The 20,321-nt window shown below is 40.5% G+C and overlaps 1 long non-coding RNA gene across 1 annotated transcript in view; it reads right to left on the minus strand.

Moving 5' to 3' along the window:
- The window catches only part of LOC111091920, a 33,788-nt gene extending 16,197 nt beyond the window's left edge, over positions 1-17,591 (minus strand). Inside the window, exon 1 of the long non-coding RNA XR_005376997.1 lies at positions 17,450-17,591. This is a non-coding gene — a long non-coding RNA (uncharacterized LOC111091920). The remainder of the gene's footprint in view (positions 1-17,449) is intronic.
- Positions 17,592-20,321: the final 2,730 nt, after the last annotated feature.

The raw sequence follows: 20,321 nt of genomic DNA on the forward strand, positions 1-20,321 counted from the left end.
AGTCGTGAGTGGTCAGAGCCACTGAAAATCACATATCTGCATCCAGCTATATTTTTATGAGTGTCTCATATGAAGAGCTCTAAGAGTCAATGATGCTTAAATTTATGTTTGATTTCAAGTGACTCTGAAGTCATCTGGAAGGTCCTAAATAAATAGCCCAGCTCTCAAGAACTTCATATGCCATCAGGAGAAGAGTTTTCTTGAATGTGGCCTGTGTAAAAACATCACTCAGCATGCGCCTAACATATTTTCCTGGAATTTATTTCAGATGATCTTGTTTTGAAGAACAGGTAGTTCTTCTGTAATTTCAGACTGTCCTTATGAGAACACATTATCCTGTTGTCCTCTCTCTTCTTGACCATGCAATTTCTTCATAACCTTTTATGGCTTTTGTTTTGTCTCTGCTTATGCCTTCAAAAAGTGAGCCAGAATATAAAAATGCATAGGGAGTATGCCAAACATTGTAAATTGTATGTGCCAAGGTTAGAGATAAAACATAGGCAAGTAAACATTACCATTTATTAGTTTTACTTTGACCGTTCCTATCTTTATATGATAAGATATATATATCATATATATATGATGCATATATATATGATATATATATCTTTATATATAAGATAAAGCCTGAATCTCTAAGACTTTATGTCTGCTTCCCAGAGTCGAAGGTCCTATGAATAAAGGAATCTCAACTTCTGGAAGAGACTTCAGAGATCATCTGGTTTCTAGTCCCTGCAGGGATGGACAGGTAAGTAAACACTGATGTTGGCCAGGTAGGGGGTAGGGAAACCTAAGGAGAGTGTACCTATCTGAAGAGACTGCTGTCTCTCAACTCCAGCCCACCATTACCCTATAGGACCCAATGTAGCAACAATATCTCTTCTGATATTTCAAGAGAATCAGGAAATCTAGACTATGTAATGATTCCAACCTTTAAAAGTTGGCAATCAATTCAAAAAATTTGAAAGCACTGTGAGGGCCAAACAAAACATGTCTCTTGGCTGAACTGAGATGTGACCTCAAATGGAATCCAACTCTCTTCATCTTATGGAAGAAGCCCAGAGGGGAATGAAGCCACCTACCTAGAGGCCCAGGGCTCATTTGGGCAAGAAACTGGGACCAGATGTAGTGTGCCCTCCAATACCACCCTCTTTCCTTAGCCTTTCAGTCCAACGAATAAAACAGCAGACTAATTTTAGACAAGCATATGATGGGTCTTCCACCGCAACACACGTCAGTAAGCCTTCAACCTGATGGGCTGGACCTTAACCACAAATAGAAGACTCAGCTGACAAATTACACCCACTCTCTACTTAATTCAGGCTGGAGTCTAGCTCTTGACTTGTTGGGTGGATATGGAGAAGGAATGGAAAGGTTGAAAATGTTACCCTCAGACAGTCTGTGGGAGGAATGGGAAAGTCTCCACTTCCCAGCAGAAATTTTTAAAAATCACTAATTATAAGTGTGGCATTGCTTGGGAAGATCTTTTACTTGGCTTCCCAGAAGGCAGATACAAGATCTCTGTCCCCTGCTCCATGGCAACTTTACAGTATGGGGCTTTGCCAAGAACTTATGTTTCTCACGTCATGAGAGGAAATGAACCTGTTGGCTAAGAGTCAGATGGCCTCTGTTCAATCCCACACCCTGAAAATTACCAGTTGTATGATCTTAGACAAAGCATGGGACTGCACTGTGCCTCTCTCTCCTGATCTGCAGAATGAGAACAATGTCTGCATCTCTTTTATAAGATATTTGCAAAGATTAATTACATTAATAGGCATAAACCGCATGGCAAGCATCATGTATGTCAGCTGCACCATGGAAGCACCTGCAGAGCTTTAAAAAAATACTTATGCTTGGGTCTGACCCTCAGAGATTCTGGTTTAACTGGTTTAAGCTCTGGCTTGAGCATCGGAGCTTTTTAGTCGCCATGGGCAATTCCAATGTGTAGCCAAGAACCTCTGGTATAAGTGCTTTAAATAAATAATGATCCTCTGAGTGATTGATTTGGGGATGGGAGTTAAAATTACAGAAATTAATTGTCTCACAGTTCTGAAGGCTAGAAGTCCAAAATCAAGTGTCAATAGAGCCACGCTCCCCTTGAAACCTATAGGGGAGAATCCATCCCTGCCTAATCCTAGCTTATGGTGGTGACTGTCAGTCCTTATGCTTTTTTGCAGCTGCATCTTGGAATGACTTACTTTTAAATAAACGAAAATGCTCTTTTCCTTGTTTAAGCCCATATTTTGCAGCCTTTTCATGAAGTTTCCCAGTGGTCATTTTTTTAGTAGCATTCAGCATGGAAGACCCCAAGATCCTGGGGAAATTTGCAGAGAAGGGGAATGCTTCTGGAAGCTTCCTCATTTCCTCTGCTCTCCTTTCTCACTACTGCCCTGGCTTCAGGATATTCAGGTATCCTGAAGTTTCTGATTCAGCTGCATTGTGGAAGATAAATTGGTGAGAATTCTCATAAAGTGAATAGATATGGGTGCTTAAAAGAGTTATCTGTATATTCAAATAATTTTTCATGACTGGAATAAACCTGTGGAGCCATAATGGGAGTGTGGGAGTGTATGCCAGAGAGTTGGGGGCATGTCTCTGCCACCTTCCAGAACCTTACCAATCCCAATGACCCAGTCCAATAGGAGAACAGGGGCCTCCAACAAGGCTCCCAGCATCAAAAGATGGTACTGCTGACACTCATCTGACATGCTGACAGATGGAGTCAGAAATACTGCTGAAATAGTTAATTTATTATCAGTTGAGTGTTTTATATACTAAAATGCAACATAGTGTACTCTCAAATTAAAATGGAATCATCTTCACTCCGTCAGAGAGGCTTGTTTGTAAATTACGCATCCCAACGTCTTCAGTTTTGATGGTGATCAGAAACCCTAATGTCATTGCATGGAGGAAGGGAGCAGTGGGGGCAAGGAAGGATAAGACTTCCATGCAGCTGAATGTCTTCCCTAAAATGGGAAATATAGGGGGAAGGCTTTTAAACCAAATGAAACCTTGATGAGGGGGTGGCAGCATCTGTGGTTTGAAGCACAGAGTATCCAAGTTCCTTTGTAGTAAGTCTGGTATTTTTTATAAGCCTCTATGTTTCTCCTGGGCTTGGTATCTTATTAGTAAGCAATTCTATTAAACACATTTGTTTCCCAAGTAGGAATATGAATCTGAAGACTTCCATGGTAATTCTGGAATTTGCCACTAGAAAGGAGAGTTAGTTGACCAAAGATAGATTCATTCTTTACACATCTCACAAATATCTCTGTACTCCAGCACCGGGCTGTGGGGCTCAGCCTGAGAGGCCTAGAACTCCAGCCACTACATTCCTTTGCTCTGTTGTAGGCTGTCAAGATTTCTGGAATTGTAGGGAAAAGAAGAACAATTATAATAGCTAATACTGGTACCCTCTGACTAAGCCCTAAGCCCTTTTCATAAACTGACAGATCCAATCTTCACAGCAACCCTATGAAGTAGGTAACCCTATTTTTCAAAGGAGGAAACTCAGACAGAGAGAAGTTAAGCGACATATTCAAAGTCACACAGCTAGGATTGGCAGAGCTTAGACCAGAATCTGGCCAATCTAATTCCAGCGACACCGCTATCTTAGAGAGTGTGTAACCTGGCACAACAAAAACTTTGTTAGATTATGTGGTCAGAGTCACTGTTTCAAAAGCCCATTTCCCCTTTATAAGCCCCTAACAAGTCGCACCCCTCTGCCACTTCTCTCTTAGCCCTTCTGAGAGTAGAACATTGAAGCTCTTTCCCAGGAGAGCCCTCAACGGTTGACATCTCTTATTGCCCCTTTCTACTTACACTTTCTCTTTCCTGTTGCAAAGAACAAGAGTTCTCCCATCCCAGAACAAACACTCTGGCTGTACTTTTATTTTTTTTTAAAGATTTATTTATTTATTTGAGAGAGAGAGAGAGAGAGCACACGTGCACATGAGCAGAAGGGGCAGAGAGAGAGGGAGAGACTCTCAAGCAGGCTTTACACTGAGCCCAAAGCCCCACGTGAGACTCAATTTCATGACCCTGAGATCACATCCCTGAGATGACAATCCCAGCTGAAACCAAGAGTCTGATCCTTAACTGACTGCACCACCCAGGCACTTCATTCTGGCTATACTTTAAATTACTTCTTATTCCTTTTTGGAACAGCAGCATCTCTCAAGTTCTATGTTCTGTTTCTCCCTGCTCCCCTTCTGTGATGCTCACAAAAGTGTAAGCATCTTAAAAAGTGCAGGTACACAGCACAGGGTCAGAGCCAGGATGTCTGGGTTTGAATCCTGGATCTGGACTTTCTACCTTTGTGGTCTTGGGCAAGTGATTTACCCTTTCTGTGCCACCTATAACTTGGGAGTAATCACAGAATCCATCTAATGGGATTGCTGTGAAGATTAAAGTGAATTAATCCAAAGTGTTTAGGACAGTGTCAGGCACATATTAAGAGCTCTAAATGTCATTAGATTATTTTTATTTCCTCTATTGGAGACACATTTCACTTGGCCCCATTGCTTGGTACAGTTACCTTGCCACTTCCTTTTTGATCTTAGTGACCAAGTCAGTATCCAACTCAGAATCCTTCAATGGCTCCCCACTGGCTACCCAATAAGATGAGATAGCTTGGTGTTTGAGGCCAAAATGCTCCCTCCATCCTTCCCTGCCTGATCAATTCTTCTCCATCCTTCAATGCCTAGGTTCCACAATGTCTCCTTCAAGAACCTTCGAGATCCCTGCTTCCTTCCCTGGACTCTTGATTTCTACCATGCTCCAGCACTTCTCCAGCACCCCATCTACTATGTGCTTGTCTTTCCTCATCTAGCCTCCGCTAGTTTCTTCTCCTCTCCCTAGAATTACTTCTATAGCCAGACTATATTGCATGTGCCCATAGTGCTAAAGGCTGAAATATATGCATTATCTCAGCCAATCTCTACAAAAGACATGGGAGCCATTATCCACGTTTTACAGATGAAGTCTGGAGAGCTTCATGACTTACTTAGAGTTACACAGCTAGCAGGTGACACAGCCCAGACCTGGAGCCAGGGTGTAGAGCTCATTATCTTAACCGTCATGCTGTAGAGCTTCTTGGCTGATTTTGTATCTCCCTCAGCCCGAATACAAAATAAGTGTGCTGCTGAGCACTTCAGCAGGAGCTTAGTAACAATAATAATGACAACATTGATGATAATAGCATATCAGTTCATCTGAGTGCTTACTATATGCCTGGAACCTTTCTAAGCACCTTATTTCTCTTAACCAATGCAATCCTCACAACAACCATTTGAAGTAGGTACAATTTTTATCCCCATTTTATAGATGAGGAAATGGAGGCACAGTGCATTAAATAACATATCCAGTGGCAGAGCTGGGAGGCAAACCTGGGAAGTCTGTCCCCAGAGTCCATGCACTTAGCCAACATGCTGCCTCTGTGCATGTCTATTTTGAGTGAATGAATTTAAATGAGGAAAACAAAGAAAAAGCATGTTATTGAAAAATAGAATTTAATAAACTTGCACTCTGTAGACACCTCCTAAACCAGATGACAGGAACTCAACTGTGACATTTAGCCATATGTCTTATTCTGAGAACAGGCAGGTCAACAGATAAGGACACTGTGCCAACATCCACAGAGAACCTAAAAGAGAGCAAGAAGCTCCAGGCAGCACCTCCCTGCTACAGGTCCCTGCTTTTTCCACCCTCAAAGCCATGGAGACTCACTCAGGTGGCCCTGGGCTCTTGGCTGGTCTGATTTGATCTGCTCAGAGGAAAATCAAGAAAGGCCTGCTGGCTTCCAGGCCTACTGCCCTGCAGAGGTTCTGTGTTAGGAATATGAATGGTGAGGGCCATGGTGAATCTGTGAGCATGAGCCAAGGTGCCCTCATAATCAAACTCCCATGCAATCTCTAGGCACCTGCCCAAGGCACGTGGAGTCAAGGTTACCACTCGACAGGGGCTAGCTTAACACCTCTCTTGGACTTTACTCAAGAATGGCACAAAGGTGTAAATGGAAGGGAAGACAGTAATAAATAGATGCCCCTGTCTTCCTATCCTAGTGCTTGTTCTGGACTCCTTAACTTGGACAAAATACTCAAGAGTCCTAGTTATTTCATTAATATGCATGAAAACTGTTTGCTTTGCTGAGACTGAAGCATCTTGTTCTTTCCTTATCAGAATACCTAGCTCCCTTAATTATAATGGATCTTTTAAAAAACAGTCAGCAGCATATGGTAAACAAGCTCCCTAAGGGCAAGAATCATGCTTACTTGTTCGTCTATATAAACCTCCAGACTCACTACCAGGCCCAGCAGATAATCAAATATATGTTGAATAAATGTATGAATAAGTAAAAGAACAAGCAATCATGTCAAAGGAGCTAGCCATCAGATCTGCGCACTGATTGCCAGTCTTTCTCTCTAAAACTCCTAGTTCCTGAGTTGTTAGGTAGGATTACATGATTTGTTCTGGCTAATGAGTTATAAATGTCTGGTCTGGAGCATCAGATGCTAGTATATGACCCACCGAGCTCTTAGCCAGAACAGATTGGCAATTTTCCAGATGGTGGGTTTTCTCTCAATCTGGATCCTATGTTGGACATGCAGTGTGAGTGCGAAATAAACCTTTGTTGTTCAAAGCCATTAAGACTCAGGAATTATTTGTTACTGCAGCAAAGCCTCGTCTATCTTGATTAATAGATGTCCAGTACAAATAAGCTTGTCAGGGACCTACAGAACTGAAGAAATCCAGGAAGATATGCTCTAGAGTAGCTCAACAGATCTTTCTGGAATGATGGAAATGGTCTATATCTGCTCTGTTTAATACTATTTCCACTAGCCATAAATGGTTATTAAGCACTTGAAATGTGGCTAGTGTGATTGAGAAACTGAATTTTTAATTTTAATTAATATAAATGTGATTAGAGGCTATTGTATTAAAGAACATAGTTCTAGAATATACCAGAATAGCACATGCTGTAATGCACCATACCAACAGCCCCTGATTCCATCTGGCTGCTGTACAGTTGTAATGGACAGTTCCATGCCCGAAACCCAAGTCCTGCATCAAGCTCACTTTACAGTGTCTCTCTGGTCTGCCTTCTTTAAGGCTGTGAAGGTCATGCAGCTACACACAAAAGTACATAGATGAGATGGGGAGTTGATGTTACCAGAGGCAATCTTCAACCGTGGAGGATAGAAGTCAAGGGGTAAATGCTCCAGCCTTCCTGCTCCCCAGTGGGAAAATTCTGAAATGTGCTTGACATGGGTTTAACATGGTTTCTTAGAGAGTGCTCAGAAAGAGACCCACAGAAATTAACCCATTCATTCAGAGACCTTTTATTGGTCTTGCTCATTTCCCTTACTCCTTCAGTCTGCTTTGTGGGGTCACCTCCCAAAAAGGCTCCCAGCAACCAAGTCCTGGTGGCAGAATGCTTTAGAAGAAATCTAAACTAAGATGAAATAGGTCTAATTTCCTCAGAACCCCACAAGCAAAGCTGCTAATACATGACTTTAAAAAAAAAAATCTTTTAAACTTTAACTATCCAGCAATGGTTTGTCTTTCCATATTTCTTAGACTTTGTCTGTGAGAGATGAGGGTCAAGGAGGCTGGCTATCAAAGGCAGGCCAGCAGAACACTCAAAGGCTGCATGACCTGCTTTTGGCTTTAAAAGGCAAACAAAAGGGGCAACTGGGTGGCTCCACAGTTGAGTGTCTGTCTTTGGCTCAGGTCGTGGTCCTGGATGGAGTTGGGACTCCATCGGGTTCCCCGGGGGAGCCTGACTCTCCCTCTGCCTATGTCTCTACCCCTCTCTTTGTGTCTCTCATAAATAAATAAATCTTCAAAAAAAAAATAAAATAAGAAAAAAGACAAACAAAAGACAGTATCCTTACTAAATGCAATCTGAGACACAGATCTCAATTTTTCTCAGCTTTGGGGACAAAAGACAATTCAATCCCAATGTAATATTTAGAGACTGAGCTAAACATTTCAAAGCTCCAAACTGCATTCCTCCTGGCCTGCAATTTAAAAAACGTATCCTAATGATGATGTATTCATTCAGGCTTCTGTCTCACAGGCTGCCTCTTGAATCCTATGAAATAATTTTTCATAGAAAAGTATAGTCTCCTCCCTGTGCTGTCTGTGACTCTAGTGGAGAATCTGTGGTGAGTAAGAAGGCCTGCACATGAGGAAGAGCACTGACCAGGGAAAACTTCCATGAATACAGGGATTACCAACCCATATGTACTATTTAAGGGTCCATGGCATCCTGGCTGCTGCCATTGGTATTTACAAACACATATTCTCCTGGAAGGAAATTAAATTACTGAGGGCTGCCCATGGCCATACTCTGAACCACGTGTATATATGGGATTTCACTTAATCCTGAGAGAAAGGGATTACTGGAGCCATTTTGTAGTTCAGGAGAACTGAGACCCAGAAAGCATAAGAAGCTGGGATTCAGACCAACTCAACTTGGCCCCAAATTTCATATGTTCTGCTGTCTTTTATACACTATAGAGAATAAGTGGCCCTCCCATAGATCTTTGGACAGAAGGGGGTAGAACAAAAGAACGTCAGTAGCTGAAGGGGTGCTTTTTTTTTTAAAAAAGATTTTATTTATTTATTTGAGAGAGAAAGAGAACAAATGATGGGGAGAGGGAGAGGGAAAGAGTGAAGCAGACTCTGTGCTGAGCAGAGATCAGTACCAGGATCCTGAGATCATGATTTGAGATTATGACATGAGAGGAGGGCAAAGGCTTAACTGACTGAGCCACTGACTTAGCCACCCAGGCACCACCCCCTGGAGGGGCTTTTGTATTGAGCAGAAAGGTGTAGAAGGAAGCATGAAGGAAGAGAATGAGCCCTGAATTAGAAAACAGGCTCCTAACAAGACCCAGAGGCCAGGGAGTAGGGGGTGAAGGAATGCCTTGTTCCCTCTAGGCCTCAGTTCATTCATCTGTAAAATGAAATGACGTGATAGGAACATGTCTATACTCTCTACCAGTTCAGTATTTTCAGTGGTTTCACTTCAGGACTCCAGACAGTTTGCTAGCCTTTGCTAACTCCAGAAGATTGCTAGCCTTTACCTCTCTGGAAAATCATCCCAAGTCAGATTTTGTTTTGTTATTGCTGTTTTAGACTGATAAGCTTTAGGGTCAGTGTTGGGGGTAACTAGAGTCTCAGGCAGTCTAAGTGGAGTTTAGTATTTTACCGCTTCACTGGGGAAAAAGGTCCAGTTCAAATATTTGCCATTTGTTTTTTTCTTATCCAACTTTTATTTTAGAATGGTTTTAAAGATTTCCTAGGATAATACTAAGAGTTGCCATATATCCCACACCTAGATTCTTCTATTATTAGCATCTTATATTACTATGGTACATTTGTCACAACTAATGAGCCAATAATGATTTGTTATTACTAACTAAATTTTTAAAAAATTTCCTTTGTTTTTACCTAGTCCCTTTTTCTGTCCCATGATCCCATCTAGCATAACACATTACATTTAGTTGTCATGTTCCCTTAGGCTCTTTTAGACTGTAATAGTCTCTCAGATTATCTTGTTTTCAACAACTTTTAGACTGTAATAGTCTCTCAGATTATCTTGTTTTCAACAACTTTGACAGTTTAGGAATACTAATAGGATATTTTGTAGAATGTCCCTCAATTTGGGTTTGTCTCATGTTTTTCTCACAGAATGCAGTTAGTTTTGGGGAGGAAGACTACAGAAATAAAGCACCATTCTCACCATATCATCCCAAGGGTGTATGTTATCAACATGGCTTACCAATATTGGTATAAACCTTGATCACATGGCTGAGGTAGTGTTTGTCATGTTTCTCCATGAAAAATGGAGCATGCATTTTTATAAAGCATAACCATGCAGGCAATTTCTGCCAGGGAATAGATTCCAACTCTAAACTTTATTGTCCCATAATAATCCAGCCAAGGTATTAGTGAAATGTTATCACTGTATCCAGTCTTTGAAAGTGGCATTCCCTAACAATGAGGGTAACCTGCTTTATAAAAGTTACATACATAAAGTACTTTGCATAAAAGATACTGCTTTGTAGAGGGCTTATTCCTATTCCTGTTTATACAAAACTTGTTTATTGCTCATGATGTTCAGTCTCACTCTCACCTACAAATCTAATGCAGTTCAGTATCATATATAAAGAGCTCTTAGAAATCAATAAGAAAAAGGTATAACTTATCTTCTCAAATGAGCCAGGGAGATAAACAATAAATTCACATAAAAAACACAAATGGATAATAAATATATATATACATGAATATATGCCAAGAGGTCTATAGTGGGTATGGGGGTGGAGAAATTCTAGAGCATTCTCACTTTCTACTTCATAATTTTTGAATACTGAAAAAAAATTTTTTTGCAATAATTTTTTAAAAGCAATAAAATAATTTTAAAGTAATAAACTTACATCTACTAAAATATATGTGGTGTGTTTTCTAAACTCACACTGGCTATAAAACTTAAATTTTGAGTGCCTTTTTCACTTAACTGTATCTCTGAGTAAAGGAGAACCTGCAGGCTTTGGGAACAGATGGCTGGTATTGTGAAACACAATATGTGTTTTTTTTTTATTTGCATCTCTCAATTGGAAATTTGCATCTCTCAATTGGAAATTTAGCATGTGAGGTCACTCCACCTTAAATCTTTATAATAAGAAATATAGATATTTTTCCTTGCTAGGTTTTTCAGATTAGGCAACTGAAGAAAACCATTGTTCACTAGGTAATTTTAGTAATACTTGCCATTAACTGGAAAAACAGTCATATACAATTTCTGAAGAATATTATTATTATTATGCATATTCTTGCTTTGGTCTTATTAAATATATATATATATATATATATATATATATATATATATATACACTTGTGATATATATATATTTGTAGACTTCCTTCCAGATGAAGGAGTTATTAAACTAAGACTATTTGAAGGGTCAAAGGAATAATAATAAAATCTGCCATGCTTATTAAACTTACATCAGGGATGAGAAAAATTAAAAACTGGACCCAATATTTGAGTATAAACTTATGTTCCTGAAAAGACAACCCTTAAGTGAACAGACTCATACTTTGGGGTGTTCAAATAAGAGAAAAATAATGTGACATTAAAATTCAACCTGTCACAACTGAGCATTAAGCATGTGATCCTGGGATGTGTGATTGAAATGTTGTAGGAGAAAAAATCCTGTTAGTATTGTTGGCCATGCAAGGGCAACAGTAGTTCTGCATTATTCCCAGAGAAAGAGCCCAAGATTAATGCAGATGGGAGCAAGAGAAATCAATGCCCACTTATCTTAAGGTGTGAGTTAATGTGCAAAAAAGATGCTCACAGAGGTGCTATGTATTTGTGTATATGACAAAGGCTGGAGCCATGGTCACAAGGGCTCCCTACGAGGGATTGGATTAGCTTTGACGTTATTGCTCTGGGCCTCTGAATACCTTCTAGTCTGCCATTCACTGATTAGCTGAAGAACATACATTCACACACATAATGAAACCTCTTCTATTATCGAGTTTTTATTTCACTGTAGGGGCTGAGCAGCTAAAATAACTTGAGAAGCTACTGAGAATGTGAGGCAAGTACATTTCCTGAGGCTGAAAGGAAGCGTGTGAGCTCAACCATCTTGGTTATATCTAGACCTTTTGAAGTGTTCCTTCAGGAAATCCTATTGGAAAATGCTTTGGGAGTTTTTGTTTTGTTTTGGTTTTGGACTTGGTGCTGACTCCATTTGGAACTTTAAATCTCTTGGATGCTATTTTTGAACAAAGATTTTCTCCTACAAATTTTGCTCAGAAGGAGCTGAGATGAAAGAAAGTTAGCCCTAAAATTATTTCACTAATTCCAAACCTTCAAACAACATTGTAATATTTTTATTGGAAATCCACAGGACAACATTACCCAATTTGGTTATAATCTTTCCACTAAAGTGGACTGCCTGGCTGAAAAACAACCAGAGTGATTGATGGAAAAACATTTATTTTTAATCTGGCAGAGGCTAAATACAAAATAAAATTCCATAAAGTGTCTAAATCAGACCCCCAACATATCTGAAGTTCTGATTCATCTTCAGAATCCAGCCTCAGACAAAGTCTCTTTAATTGTTGGGTAGTTTGTTTTGGAGAATAATCTTTTCAGATGTTCACTCCTTATAGCCAAAAGTTCCCAATGATTCATTTTCCAATTTCTTGCACCAAGTCCTGTGAGAAAATGGTCTTAATGTCCCACCAAGCTAATGGGGGATATACCTGATAATGTAGAAAATACTGTTGCCATTAGGAATCAGAAAGAATCAAGGACATTCTTCCCAGGAAGATCAAAAAGCCTGCCAGCTGTCTCAGGTGCCTGATTTGCAGTAAATCTGGGAAGACTGTGTTCCCTTGCACCAAGGATGTTTTGATGAACAATATGTTCAATAGGCACTTGATACATTACAGCCCACATCAACCCTTTCCCAAACCACAACAACAAAACAAACTGTCCAAATAAGCATCTTCTATGCTTTGGTCAAATAAAGTCACATGAAGAAATAGTCTCCAAAAGATAAAATGTTTAGAAGATGTTTCCCAAACTTTAGTTATTTGCATATCACTGTGAAAACCTTTGTGGTATCCTGGGATCACTGTACTATTAAGTTGAATGGCATACAATATTTAGGTGTGATCTACAAAATCAGATATTTCATATGGTTCAATTTAATATTATTTAATATTAATATTATTATTTAATGTTTTTTCTTCATATCGACTAACTTTAAAACCTCTAAAAAGCCCATCCAGGGTCACCTGGGTGACTCAGTCAGTTAAGCATCTGACTTTGGTGCAGGTCATGGCCTCATGGTCTGAGGATTGATGTTGGGCTCCTTGCTCAGCAGGGAGTATGCTTCTCCCTCTTCTTCTTTCCCTCCTCCTGCTCATGCTCTATCTCTCTCAAATAAATAAAAAATTGTAAAACAAATAAATAAATAATTGAAAAGCCCATCCAGCAATTGTATCCTTTGGTATTTACCCAAAAAGGATGAAAACTTATGTCAACAAAAACTTGCACACAGATGTTTATAACAGGTTTGTTCATAATTACCAAAACTTGGAAGCAATCAAGATGTCAGTAGGTGAATGAATAACCTGTGGTACATACAGACAATGTGATATTATTCAGCACTAAAAAGAAATGAGCTGTCAAGCCATGAAAAGACATGGAGGAAACTTAAATGCATATCATTAAGTAAAAGAAGCCAATTTGAAAAAGCTACATACTGTATGATTTCAACTATACTATACTGTAGAAAAGGCAAAACTACAAAGATAGTAAAAAGATCAGTGACTGCCAGGTGTTAGGTGGAGGGAGGAGTGAATAGCACAGAGAATTTTTAGGGCAGTGAAAATACTCTGTATGATGCTATAATGATGAACACATCATTATACATTTGTTCAAACTCATAAATGTACAACACCAAGAGTGAACCCTAATGATCTGGGGATTATGATGTGTCAGTGTGGTTTTGATCAATTTTAACAAATGTTCCACTCTGGTACAAGATATTGATAATGGGGGAGACTATCCATGTTTAGGGGCAAGAGTTATATGAAAAATCTCTGTATGTTCCTCTTAATTTTGCTGTGAACCTAAATTGCTCTTAAAAATAATCTATTATAACAACAAAACCTTAAACTAGTGATATTTAGTCCTTAAGCATATTGTAGTAGAAAGTCTCTAAATATGGCTGCCATCAATTCCTTCCCTCCCTGCATGTTTATACTACTTCTCTCATCAAGAGGTAGAGTCCATTTCTCCTTCTCTTGAATCTAGATTGGCTTTGTGACTTTCTTGGACCAATACCGTGTGGTAGTGGTAAAACAGCTTCTACCTCGCTCTCTGAAGAAATGCCAGCTACCATGTCAGAAATCTCACTCCTCTGAGATCACTGTGCTATGAATGACCTCAGACATTAGTTACATGGGGAGGTCATGTGGGAGAGAACCAAGGAACCTAGCAGTGAGAACCCCAACCCTAGGTGAACCATCTCAGTCAGCTCTCAGCAATTTGAGTCATCCCAGCTAGGACCTAGACATCTGTGAAGTACAGATGAGTCATCTTTGCTGTGAACTACTGAATTCAGGGCCCATAAAATCAATAAACATAATAAGACGCTTGTTGTTTTAAGTCACTATATTTGGAGATAGATGATTGAAACATTCTGCTTGAAAAGATTTCCTGGTGGTTATAACCATAGAATCTAGACCCAGACTGCTCCAGGACTCAGCTTAGCTTCTTCCTAGCTGTGAGTTGTTGAGTCAATCATGACTGTAGAAGATTGCTACATTGGTAGCCCCCAATGAACTATACCTCCCAGTATTCACACCTGCCACAGTGACTCTGGACTTTGTATGTGACTTGCTTTGGCTAATGGGAAGCTAGTATGATGCAAGCAAAGACTTGATAAGCACTTCCAAATTAGATTTGTTCTAACTGGAACACTTGCTCCTAGAGCCCTGAGGCACCATGTAAAGAAGTTCAGCTGCCTGGCTAAAAAGATCATGCAGAAGGTGAGATTCCCAGCTAACCCCAACTATTCCAGCCACCCCCACTCAGGGGCCAGATATGTGAGTGAAGAAGAGCAGAACTGACCTGCTGAGCCCAGCCAAAAAATATAAATGCTATCACAAATCAAAAGAAGTAATACATCACTGTTGGTCAAAGCCACTAAGTTTATGGATGGTTTGTTATGCAGCAATAAATAACTAAAATAGAAATAATATCCACTATGTCACAAATGTGATTAAATAATATTTTTCCTAGCACATATTAATATGTTTTAAAAGTCAATAATATAGCACTTAAAGTTATCTTATGTACCACCAAACAATCCACTTATCAGACTTTGGGAAATGCTGGTTTAAGGGAACAATAACAATGATAATAAGCATAATAGCAATCATTGATTGAACTAGCTACTCTTTTCTAGATTTTGGAACAAATGGGTTATATCATGCATATATTTATTCTCCTAGCAACTCTACTAGGTTCTATTTTGTAGGCAAGGAAAATGAAGCTCAAAAAGTTTAAGTAATTTGCCCAAGTTCTCTTGAGAGTCTCCTTTGATGATCCTTACAATTTTAAAGATTTATTTGTTTATTTATTTTTAATTTTTTGTAAGGTTATATTTGTTTATTTGAGAGAATAAGAGCTCAAGCAAAGGGAGGGAGAGAGACAAGCAGACTCCGGCTGAGTGCTGAGCCCATTTCAGGGCTCATCCCAAGACCCTGAGATCATGACTTGAGCTGACATCAAGAGTGGGATGCTTAATTAGTGGAGCCACCGAGGGGCCCCAGACCCTTATAACTTTTTTTTTTTAGAGATAGAAACTTTCCTGGATCTGGAGACAAAAGAATGAGATCTATTCTCTATGTAAATATGTTTTCCACCATTTATTTGTTTGTTTATTTATTTATAAAGATTTTATTTATTTGAAGAGAGAGACAGAGATAGCGACTTAGAGTATGAGCAGGGAGGAGAGGGAGAAGCAGACTCTCTGCTGAGCAGGGAGCCTGATGCAGGACTTGATCCCAGGACTTGGGGATCATGACCTGAGCTGAAGGCAGGTGCTCAACCCATTGAGCCACCCAGGTGCCTCTGTTTTCTACATTTAAATTACTGATACCTTTGCTTGTATCATATTCAAGGTCTACTTTAGGGACAGTTGTTCTTCTCAACCAGAAGTTTGGGCCATAGGTAGGCTCTTCATCCTGTCACCACCTGCCCATTTTTACTCCTACTGAGGAGTTGTCAGGACTAGTCCTGTCCTGTTCTGTCCTGTCCTGTCAAGGACATTATCTTCATCAGAGTCCTGCTGACTCTAATAATCAACAGTACTTATTGGATATTTAGTATGTGTTCAGTTTTGTACTGAGAGCTGAAGTAGGAATGGAAAGTTAAGAAGAGATTCAGTATATGGGGCAGCATATGAATCCAACCCTCAAAGAAGACTGTACACCCAAAATAGTCACTAGATAAAGTAAGGCCACTTAACATTATATGCTAAATCATGCAGAACAAATATGTTACAGAAATTATGAGGAACAAAGAAAGACCAGGGGAGGCTGAATGGAAAAGGTAACTCTTGCATACCTCAAAAGTTTGTATAAGTTTGCAAAATTGGAGCTGCAAGGAGATGGCACTTTAGCAAACACTCCAGGAAAAGATGTGGTGGTGAGAATGCAGGACAGATATTGGGGACAGGAAATATGTTTGGATCCACAGATCAGAAGTACTGAACAGGCAAAGACCATGTTGGATTCACTTCACATCCCCAAGCCCAGCACAGAGCCTGGTACATAGTAAGCATAGTACTCATTGAATAAATATGAGTCAGGGTCCTCTCCGTAGACACAGGGAAAGAGTGACCACAGAGTATTTGTGGATGGAGGGCTGGACTGGAGACAGGAAGACTGGCAGGGGAGAAGGTATACTCCATTCAAGAAATAGAGTCAGAGGCCATGCTGATGCATGACCTTTCAGGATGGATGCTGGGGGAGACACAAGAAGTCCAGGTGAATTAAAGACCTATGGAAGACATGTGGAATATAAGAAATAGTGCAAATGACTATAAGGGAAGGAGGGGTGGGATCCCTGGGTGGCGCAGCGGTTTAGCGCCTGCCTTTGGCCCAGGGCGCGATCCTGGAGACCCGGGATCGAATCCCACGTCGGGCTCCCGGTGCATGGAGCCTGCTTCTCCCTCTGCCTGTGTCTCTACCTCTCTCTCTCTCACTGTGTGCCTATCATAAATAAAAAAAAATAAAAAATTAAAATTAAAATAAAAAAAAAGGGAAGGAGGGGAAATTGAAAAGATGAGAGAGGAAGACAAACCATGAGAGACTCTTAACTCTGGGAAACAAACTGAGGGTTGCTAGAGGGGAGGGAGTTATGCGATGGGGTAACCAAGTGACAGGCATTAAAGGCACATGAAGTGATGAGCACTGGGTGTCACATGCAACTGATAAATCATTGAAAACTACATCTGAAAATAATGATGTACTAGGTGTTGGCAAATTGAATTTAAATTAAAAAAAAAAAAAGACCTATGAGACAGCACCAGTGGGACCCTACGGGCCTGGGACAAAGGGCTTTCCTGCCCTGTCTCTGCAGGTATCTAAAACAGAGGCTAACTCCTACTGCTGAGAAACAGAGGAGAAACTCTGTGGCAGCTTCCTTCATTGGTCTAGGACAGAGATACCCTCTCTCTTCAGAAACTGATGGTGGCTTCACAATGACCTATTTCTTCCCTCCAGCAATGACCACCTTCCTTGATCCCTCCATTTTCCTCCTGGGCCTGACCAAGTCACTGTTCTCTCATCCAGCATGAATGGAAAGGAATTCCCATGGCTCCCCCAGAGAGGACTGAACACTCACTGTGCTCTGGAAGTTTCTAAGTCTCCAGTAGCCCATAAAGTCTATGGGTCTTCCTCAAAGTCCTTTGACTTGGCAGAGCCACACACCACACCCGAAGCCCGTTATGGTGAGATCCTTCTGGTGCAAGGTCAGCAAAATTCAAACAAGCCTCCCAACTTCCTGACCATCTGAGCACTCCCAAGCACTGGCAAGTTCTCATTCTCTCTTTGTTCTTCAGGGAACACTGAGCTTTGGTTTGAGGTTACCTCAAAGGAAAAACAATCTGATGTGTGATAAGCCTCTTTGGCCGCTGGCAGAACAAGGACCTATCAGACCCAGCTCCAACTAAACAAAGCCAGACTTTCTTAGTGGGTGAGGCTAAACTGTAGCCCTAGTTTTTGTGGAAAAGAGAACTGCTCAAAGTCCAGCCCAAGGCTGACACCTGGGAATCCTTCTAGGAGAATTATAAATAAGCAAAGGAAGTCATTCTTGGGGCTGTGCAGAACTGTGCAATTTCATAAGTGTATACATTTCCAACAGCACCTTTTCAAAAACAGCTCAATTTGAAATATTCATTTGCATCAGAATAGTCATGAATATTCAAAAGTCAGCCAGTGTTTCAGAACTATTGTCTATTCCTGGCGCTTTCCTCTTCCCCTTGAAAGGCAGATCATGGGTTTTCAAGAAAGGTGGGCTTGGCTGGTCTTCACACTGCCATAGTTGGCAGGAAAGGGGATGATTATTTTCTGTTTCTTAATATTAAAATAATAAAAAGCCTCAGCTGGTGTTAAATCTTTGCCCTTCCTGTCAGGATACGAGTCATGCCACAGACCTCGAATCAGGCCTAGGGGTGTATTTTTCAAACTGCTGGGCAGAACTTTCTGTTCAGAGTCCCAGACATATTTTCCTACTTGCAGATTTCTTAAAGACAAAATCCCACCTGGGCCATGATCCAGATCTGTGGAATGTGTATAGCCCTAAGACGTGGGAGACTCCTGTTATGGCGCTCAGAACTCTTTGGGTTACTTTGGCCATGCCACTTATCTTCTGTTATCTTAATATCCCCACTGGACAAATAAAGATTCCCATGTGTCCATCTTCTCTCTCTTCTGCCTCAAATTTACAAAGCTAAATAAGATGCTACTGCATGAGTGAAAGTGCTTTGAACTCCTTGGAAGAAAATCAAGAGCTGTAGCCAAGTCGGTGGTTGCATATCAAAGTTTTCATTGCCAGAAAGCAATATAAGCTCACAAGGGATTATCTTAAACAATTTTAATGTTAAGAAAACAAATCCCATTTAAAAAACACAAAAGTACACAAAAAGGAACTCACCAGTCTATTATTTGCTGAGATGATTAGTTGCGATTTTTCTCATTTATGCTAAAATTTGATTTTCTCAACATGTTTTCCTTATGCTCCACACTGATAAGCAGTTCAGTAACAGATTTAAGGTTGGGTTATGAGAGAAGGAAGGTTGAGTTGGCATTGAGCTGATTTTCTGAGAATTCATTCCTCTGCCCCCACCATGTCAGTTGAAGTGCATTACATTGTCACCCAAGCTCTGTCTAAATTGTTCAATTTATATGACAAAGTCTTGATGGTGTCTCTTTAAAACTGTCAGAGGAGCCAATGCAATGCCAATTCCAAAGGGAAGTCATGGTTACAAAAGTGCCTTTAGTGAAAATTGACAATGTGGGAAGTCTTACCTGTTCTCTTGCAATTACTTCCGTATTCAATTTGCAAGATAAAGGATGAGTGCCTCTCCACCCACCCCCATACCTCTGCATCTGGCTATGGGCTTTGTACGTATTCATCAGCTTTCTCAGGGTTGGCCTTAAATCACCAGGGAGAGTCCTTGCATGTTGATGCTGGGAGGACTTTGAAGATTTTCTAGCCCAGCTACAGTAGAGGATCTGAACATTCAAAACATAGATTTAAAACACTTATCTTTGTTAAATGGGCATTCCACTTAAAAAGTCATGCACTGCTATCATAAAACCAAAAAGGATGTGAATCAAAGGAAAAATTCTGGGGATGGGATGAGTCATGGAGGATAAACACTCAGCTTCTGTGCTCCTTAATGGGGCAAGTTTTTGGTGTGTTCTGCACAGTCCCAAAGGCCCCCAGTGATGCTGGCCTCTTGCCACCCACAGTAGTAACCTGCCTGTTAACATACCTTTTATTGGCTTTCCTCCCTTCCCTGACTCACTTCACTAATCCCTCACAATGCTTCCTGAGATGACCTCCCAAATAGGCTACCCATACCTAATTCTGTATCTCAAAGACAGTTTCTGATAATGTGGATGTTCACACATCCAAAGGTATTCTCCCTTAGAGGACTAGTTCTCAATGGGGGCTGATTTTGCTCTGGCAAAATTTGGCAAAATCTGGAGATATTTTTGGCTGTCAGAACCCTGGGAGAGGGAGTGACATGGCATGTGACAGGTAGAGGTTAATATCCTACAATGCATAGGTAAGGCCCCCCACAATCAAGAATCATCAAGCCCAAAAAGTCAGTGGTTCAAGGGTGGGAAACCCCGCCTTAGATAACCTGCTCCACATGTCTCATGCCATCAACTCATTATCTTAAAAATTGTATAAAGGTCCACTGTTGGAGGATGAGCTCACAGAGAGGAACCATCTAGGCCATCTTGGCTCCTCCTCTGCCTATAGTAATAGGAGTTCTTTTCTTTTCTTTTCTTTTCTTTTCTTTTCTTTTCTTTTCTTTTCTTTCTTTTCTTTTCTTTTTCTTTTCTTTTCAGATTTTATTTATTTATTCATGATAGAGAGAGAGAGGCAGAGACACAGGCAGAGGGAGAAGCAGGCTCCATGCCAGGAGCCCAACGCGGGACTCCATCCCGGGACCCCAGGATTGCACCCTGGGCCAAAGGCA

The sequence above is a fragment of the Canis lupus genome, chromosome 23, assembly GCF_011100685.1.
Source record: "Canis lupus familiaris isolate Mischka breed German Shepherd chromosome 23, alternate assembly UU_Cfam_GSD_1.0, whole genome shotgun sequence".
Lineage (NCBI taxonomy): Eukaryota > Metazoa > Chordata > Mammalia > Carnivora > Canidae > Canis > Canis lupus.